The sequence below is a fragment of the Melospiza georgiana genome, chromosome Z (assembly GCF_028018845.1).
Source record: "Melospiza georgiana isolate bMelGeo1 chromosome Z, bMelGeo1.pri, whole genome shotgun sequence".
In the NCBI taxonomy this organism is placed as follows: domain Eukaryota; kingdom Metazoa; phylum Chordata; class Aves; order Passeriformes; family Passerellidae; genus Melospiza; species Melospiza georgiana.
In genome coordinates, this window is record NC_080465.1 from 83,284,883 (window position 1) to 83,291,752 (window position 6,870).

The 6,870-nt window shown below is 43.8% G+C and overlaps 1 long non-coding RNA gene across 1 annotated transcript; it reads left to right on the plus strand.

Annotated features, from left to right (window-relative positions):
• Window positions 1–886: 886 nt before the first annotated feature.
• LOC131096279 (uncharacterized) lies at window positions 887–3,629 on the plus strand. Its single transcript, XR_009115971.1, has 5 exons — window positions 887–937; window positions 1,628–1,703; window positions 1,828–2,137; window positions 2,477–2,594; window positions 3,367–3,629. It is a non-coding gene; the product is annotated as an uncharacterized LOC131096279 (long non-coding RNA).
• Window positions 3,630–6,870: the final 3,241 nt, after the last annotated feature.

The following is a 6,870-nucleotide window of genomic DNA, read 5'->3' on the forward strand; positions in this document are numbered from 1 at the left end:
CGCGGCGTGTGACGCAACGGGCGACGCGGCCCGGCATTTTTCTCTAAATCGGCGGTAAATACAGCTGAGTAAAATTAGCTTGGTTTTCTTCCTTCTTCTGTAACTGAACTGTTTTTATTAAAAATCCTATTTGAATATGTGGAAAAAGTGGGGATGTCCTGTAATATATCGTCGCTTTTCTTGTTTACAGGGTACTGAGAAAATACGTCTCCCTTAGAGTCCCACGGAAAGGTTCTCAGTGCGCTCTCTATCAAGGTATGTATTTACAAATAAGTGATCCCTTTAGATATTTGCCTGTGTACCTTTTCCTGTAATTCAGAGCTTGCGTTCTGTGGGTTTTATGATAAACCTGTAAAACATGTAAAAATGGTTTTGCAAGTCTTAATCGTTGAAGGCAGCAATAAGTGGATTTAGAGCCTGTTCTTGACCAGACAAAGAGAAAAAGTGTGACTTTGATGCTGAACTTGTCATTTTTCATTTGACTTGTCTTGAATGATTTAGGAATAGAGAGAACTAGAAAAAGAGAGAAATAGAATTGATTATTGAGCACTCCTCAAATGCTCACCATGATTCAGTGTAGAGCCAAAGGGAAGGGTGATGGAAGAGAGCTCTGTGCTTTGGAAGGAAATAAATTTAAACCTGACCTCCTCACAGAGTCTCACTAACTTCTTTTGTTTTAAAATACAAAATACGATTAGGAAGTGTTGGAAGTTAGTGTTTTGGGAAAGAAACGGCAGTTCCACAGAACATTCCATTTCACAGAGGCTCTGGGAACGCTTCATGTTGTAAGTGCTGTCACTGCAATCAGTTGGTGGTTCAGCCTTGAAACGTGCACTTGGCCTTCTATAAAGCACTGTTTTGTTTGCCTTTCAGTGCTATGAGTCTTGATAGATTGGAGAAGAGCCCAAGAGAAATTTTTCATCCCTTGATATAAAAGGTAGGAAGTGACTTTTTTAGGTTTGGTTCTTTTTCTTTGTTATTTTCTGGAAATAAAAGTAATTAAGTATAGGTACTACTGGTTTGTTTCTTCCAGTAGCAGGTGATAACAATAGCAGTAGTACTAGTAAAAATAATAATAGAAATAATAATAATAGTAATGTAATACTACGTAAACTGTCTTTATCCATTGAACTGGCCATTTCAAATCAAAACTTCTAAACACAAATCAAACCATCATCCTTGTAGAATCTTTCACAGCAGCGGGCTAAAGATCCTGGTTTTGTTGACAGGATTTATTGGTTCTGGAAGAACAAGAGGGAAGTACAAGCCTAACTACTTCTAGCTCACAGAGCCGTCCAGTGAACCCAGCTTTGTGTTTTGGTGGGCTTGTGATGACTTTGAAATCAATTGCTCATTCCAGTAAAAAAAATTCATGTTTTTTTGAACGTGACAGCAGAAATAACTTTAGGCACCAACTGAATAATAATAGATCACCAGTTTAAGTTAAAAATTCATGCTATACTATCAAAATTTAAAGGTAAATTATTATGTGTTAGGTGATGGTATAAAGTGTATGTTCTAATGTGTAATGCAAAGATACTTACGTACCTGAAAGTCCTTAGAGGAAACAAATTTTTATGTCTGCTGTTTGATTGTTTACCATACGATATTTGGTTTCATTTCCCAGGGATCGGTGAATTTTAACTTTGGAGTCCCCTATGCTAAGGATGCTCAGCTTACAGGTGATGAAATGTTCAGTAATGGTGAGTTTTTCACCTTCTCTTTAATTGCTATGCTGATCTGAATAAGAAAAAAAAAAAAAAACAAAAGCAAGAGAAAAAAAAGGATAGTTTATTATTTTTTACGCTGTTATGTTTGTTTCCTCAGTATTTGCTGCAGCTCTGCTTACCCAAGCTTTGGGTTCCTTCTGTCCCACTGGGAGTTGCCCAATTTGGTTGCATCTGGTGAAATTCACCCTGAGACCTTACAGAACCAGCTCCAACTACATGAGAGCCATTTGCAGTTCTCTCCAGACGCCTGGAGAATGGGCGACGTTTCTGAGGATCCGGCGAGCGTGCTTCTGTCAAAACTCAGTCTGTGAAATTCCTGGGGAAAACCCTTCTGTGTCCTGAAGGGTTCAAACTCTGGTGAGGATCCAGTTATCAGGTGCTCACCTGGATGGTTCCAGCTCCCAAAGGTAACACTTGTACTCTTGCCCTGTAGTTTACATCTATTGTATTTTTGTTATTTTCAAGATTTTTTGTCTTTGCAAAATATTGTGCATTTCACTCTTTGGAACCTCTCAGATGGTTCTTTGGTGCAGCACCACCCCGTGGGACACTTGGCTGCTGTCCTGAAGGGGTTGGTGGCTAGAATTGTAAATCCTGGCGAGTTTATAAGTCTTCTGTCCCCAGGGAGGTGTCATGCTTTGTTTACTTTTGTTCTGTTGGTTAGGCGCTGCTTCTCGTTGCAAGTATGAATTTCAAACTGCCCTGTTCTTATTTTAACCGTTTTCCTGGTTCTCTCCCTACGGCAGGGAAAGACTCTCGTATCCTTGTCGTCGGGCTCAGTGCTGTCCAAGAAGATACAGAGACTAAAAAAATCATAAGAAGCAAAATATGACTGCAGGGAAAAGAAGCTGGAGAGAACAGAAGGTGATATTGTTATCCTTACCCTGTATTAGAGACATCCGCTGTGCTTTGATGCTGGCAGCTGCCAGGGGCTTGTTAGCTCTTTGTAGGCAGGTGTAGGTGTTCACTTGTAGGTTTTTTCTCTGGACAAGGCAATTCAAACTTTGCTCAGCTGATATTTGCAGATTACTCTCTAGCACAGTCCAGCATGACATTTCTGAATGTTGTAAAAATACCATGTTACGTGGAAATTGCTAATGAAGAGAAGCTTTAGGGGAAAATAAGATTTCAGGGTTGGAAGATGTGAGAAGAATTGTGTGAGGATGTTAGACTGAAGTAAAGCACACTTGAAGCTGGACTGGCACGCTGGCAGGTCCCCTATTAAACAGTAGTGCTGAGATTAGCCTGGGAGTTGCCCATTGTTTCTGTAGAAATCAATGTTTCCTGGTCTTGAGAGGTAAGCTGCTTTGAAAAGCTGGAAGGTGCAGCATGCTGACAATCCCCGTGCTTTGGATTAAAAGTAGATTTCAGAAGGGTCCTAAGCTTTTGTCTTTTCCTAGAAGTCGATGTAATCCTATCGAGGAGTTTTTAGTTCTGTGTTGCCATGTCATCCATCAGAGCCCTGCTGTACTAATCATCATACAAGTACAAAACAAAAAATCAGACCCTGTCCCACCCACTTAGAGCCCAGAACACGATTTCCTCGGGCTGCCATTTGTGTGCCATCGGTACTCACCACGGAAGGGAGCTGGGGATTGTTGCAGCTGTTGGGAACAAACCGCTTCTTGTCACACAGAAATGGAATTGGGACGACGCCTTGGCCAGCCCCTCTCTGCCATCGTCTCCTGAATCTGCAGCAGAGCAGTTCCAGTCCATCCGGGCACGTGTAATCCAGTTCCTGATGATCTGAGCACACGGAGCAGCGCTCAGCTGCTGTGGGGGGCTCACGGAAGGCAGAGTGTGCATTGTCATCTTCCTGAACCTACAGACGAATCAAAGTGAGAAGCAACAGCGTGGAAATCAGTCGCATATATGCTAAATAAAACTTGCAGATTTTTTTAAGAATTGTTGTTTCTTGTTCTTTGTTGTGCCTCAGTGCTTAGAAAACCTCCCTTTAAAATCAGTTAAATTCATCAGTTGAACCTTTGTTTGCAGACCCTCACTGAGCAGAATTCATTGCAGACTCAGTGCACGCTGTGCTGGCCTCCCGGGAGTGTGAGGAGCTCATGTGTGCTACGTTTTGCTTTAGGACGCTCTAAGGTATTTATTCCTTTTGGGATACATGATGAGAATTCCCAAGAGAGGTAGTTATAAGGTATGACATCGGGAAAAAGCCTGTGTGGTTAGAATGTTGTTGCTGTCAAAAGTTAATTTTTTCTTAGCCAGTAGTTAGCTTTTTGCTTTATTTTTGTGGTATCAGTATTTTATTGTTTAAAAAATTCCTTCAAAATAACTTCAGTGGCTGGCCATCAGTACCTTGTTCAGATTTGCCTATTTGCTTGTAGCTGAAATGTTCACATCTTGTTTATCATTATATTTAAGAAACTGCTGCCCAGCCAACTAATAACTGAATATCCATCTGTCTGGGACACGGGGAGAGGATTTAGGTAATGTCTTTGTTTCCAGAAAAAAGTTGTAGTGTAGTTTCTAAATAGAGGAGAAGGGGGTGAAGACTCGGGGCTCTGATGCCGTTGGGGCACCCCAAGGTCCCAAAGAGAAGGAGCCCCACTGGGGTGCAGGAGCAGGTGTGTTCTCATCTAATAATGAACAAATTATAAATATAAATATGACAATTATAAGCATGAAAATATTTTTAAAATACTTAAATAAAGCGGGTTTTCTTTATTGGTCAATAGGCAGGGTTTTGATAGTAAAAATTATAAATACAAATAATATAAAGGTAGAAATCTAAGTTTAGAAATATATAATAAATACATACAGATAAATATAAAAATTAAAAATATAAGAAAAAATTAGTTGTAGCAGTAGATATTATACATAATTTAAATAATAATTTAAATCTATTTTAAAATTTTATATATATATCATTATTAATGTAATACATCCAAAGAAACGATAAATTAAAATATGAATGTATAATTATACAAAGTATAAATAAAAAATATTTCAATATCCTTTAAAAGAAGGGTTTTTTTTTATTTATTTGGTTAGAGACGGGGTTTTTATTTGAAATAATGGAAGTATTATAGAAGTATAAAACTAAATATAGAAATATACAGTCAATATGGAAAGATATTTGTAAAAAACACGAGCGAACGACGCCTCCTCCGGCCTAATGGAACGAGCTCAGCCGAACCAAGGCGAGACCGGCCGAACCTGACGGCCTCGAGCGAACCGAGGCCAGGCTTGCGAGGCTGCCTGAACCGAGCCGAGCTCAGCCGAACCGAGCCCGCTGCTCTCGTGCGCGCTAATTAGCGCGAGTGCGGTCACAGCCCAATGAGCTCCTGTGCAACGCCGCGCTCCCGATCGTGTCCGTGCGATGGCCAGGCCGCCCGCGGGACGCGGCAGCAGGAGAGCCCCGAGCCGGGCGAGTTTAACGTGAGGCGGCGCCGCTTGCCCGCCGTCAGGGAGCCGAGCCGAGCCGAGCCGCGCCGAACGTACAGAGCGGCTCCGAGTTGGGCCGAAGCGAGCCGGGCCGCGCCGAGCGCAGAGAGCGGCTCCGAGTTCGGCCGAATGAAGCCGAGCCGCGCCGAGCGCACAGAGCGGCTCCGAGTTCGGCCGAAGCGAGGCGAGCCGAGGCGCCCCGAGCGCACAGAGCGGTTCCGAGTTCGGCCGAAGCGAGGCGAGCCGAGCCGCGCCGATCGTACAGAGCGGCTCCGAGTTCGGCCGAAGCGAGGCGAGCCGCGCCGAGCGCACTGATCGGCTCCGAGTTCTGCCGAAGTGAGCCGAGGCGCCCCGAGCGCACAGAGCGGCTCCGAGTTCGGCCGAAGCGAGGCGAGCCGCGCCGAGCGCACAGAGCGGCTCCGAGTTCTGCCGAAGCGAGCCGAGCCGCGCTGAGCGCACTGATCGGCTCCGAGTTCGGCCGAAGCGAGCCGAGGCGCCCCGAGCGCACAGAACAGCTCCGAGTCCGGCCGAAGGGAGCCGAGCCGTGCCGAAGGGTCGAGTCCAGCCGAATGCAGATGACAATGCCCGAGTTTAGCCGACTAGAGCCGAGTTTAGCCGAGCAGCTGTGAGCCTTGAGGTGAGCGTGCATCGTTGCCGGCTTGGGATTGAGTGAAATGCGCTAAGGAAACCAGCTCTGGGGAGGGAGGCAGGGAAATCCTCTCTTAACGTTTACCAATTCTTCCGTCAAACTCATCACGGCAGGACAGCGTGAAGACTGAAAGTGTAAGAAGATGTGGAGGGAAACAGAGAATCTGACAGGAGCATCGAATGCACAAGTGCACGAATTTTGCTTTTTGCTTGGATGTAAATTCAGAAGTTGTAAGGAATTTGGGAAGAAGAAGGGACATTTCAGAAGGAGAAGAAGTTGTTGTTACAGTCCTGGCAAAATCTTTTGTTCTAGCTAATAAAAGAAGTTAGTTTAAAAAACAAAAAAAAAAGTGTTTTTTTTCTTCACTGTTATATTCATTGGTGATATATGGTGTGTTGTTTTATTTCTTGGTATTATTAACTCTGTGTAAATGGTTTTTTGAGTGAAGCTAACTTTGGATGGGTTGTTTTGTATTTGAGGTAGGATCAATTTCAATAGGTTTCTTTCACAGAGTTCTCATAGGTATTACTGGGATTTTGGTTTTGTTTACTGTATGCATAAACATAGAGATTTGGTAGGGCCAGCTGGGCTGCTGGAGTTTTGGGTGTGAATTTATTAGATGGCTTTTGTTAAACACAGAATAATTATGTAAGGTAACAGCAAATTACCCAATCACCCAATTTATCCAGCTATGTAACCTTACCACAAAGTTTTATATCTTGCCAGTTTTCTGTTCTTCTGCTCCAAGTAGTTGTTGCAAAAAAGAAAGCACGGTTACTTTTCTGAAGAGTTTTCTTCTATAACAAGCCCTTTACTGCCCTTGAATGTGAGTCAGAGGAGCTAAACAGCTGCAGCTGCTCTGAGGGCTTGGTGGGATTCGCCCCCTCCCTTTTCTTGGGTGCCATGGGAACGAGAGGCGGGCACCATCAGGGGTATATTAACTCCAGCCGTGGCTGAGGGGCTTCATTCCCTCTCGGGGATGTGCTGGGGTAAGAGCTCTCCTCTCATTTCAGGGAAGAGGCTCTTTCAGCTCGTCTCAGCTTATTTTCAGCAGGTGTTTCTGGGCATCTAAAGCACAGAGGCTTG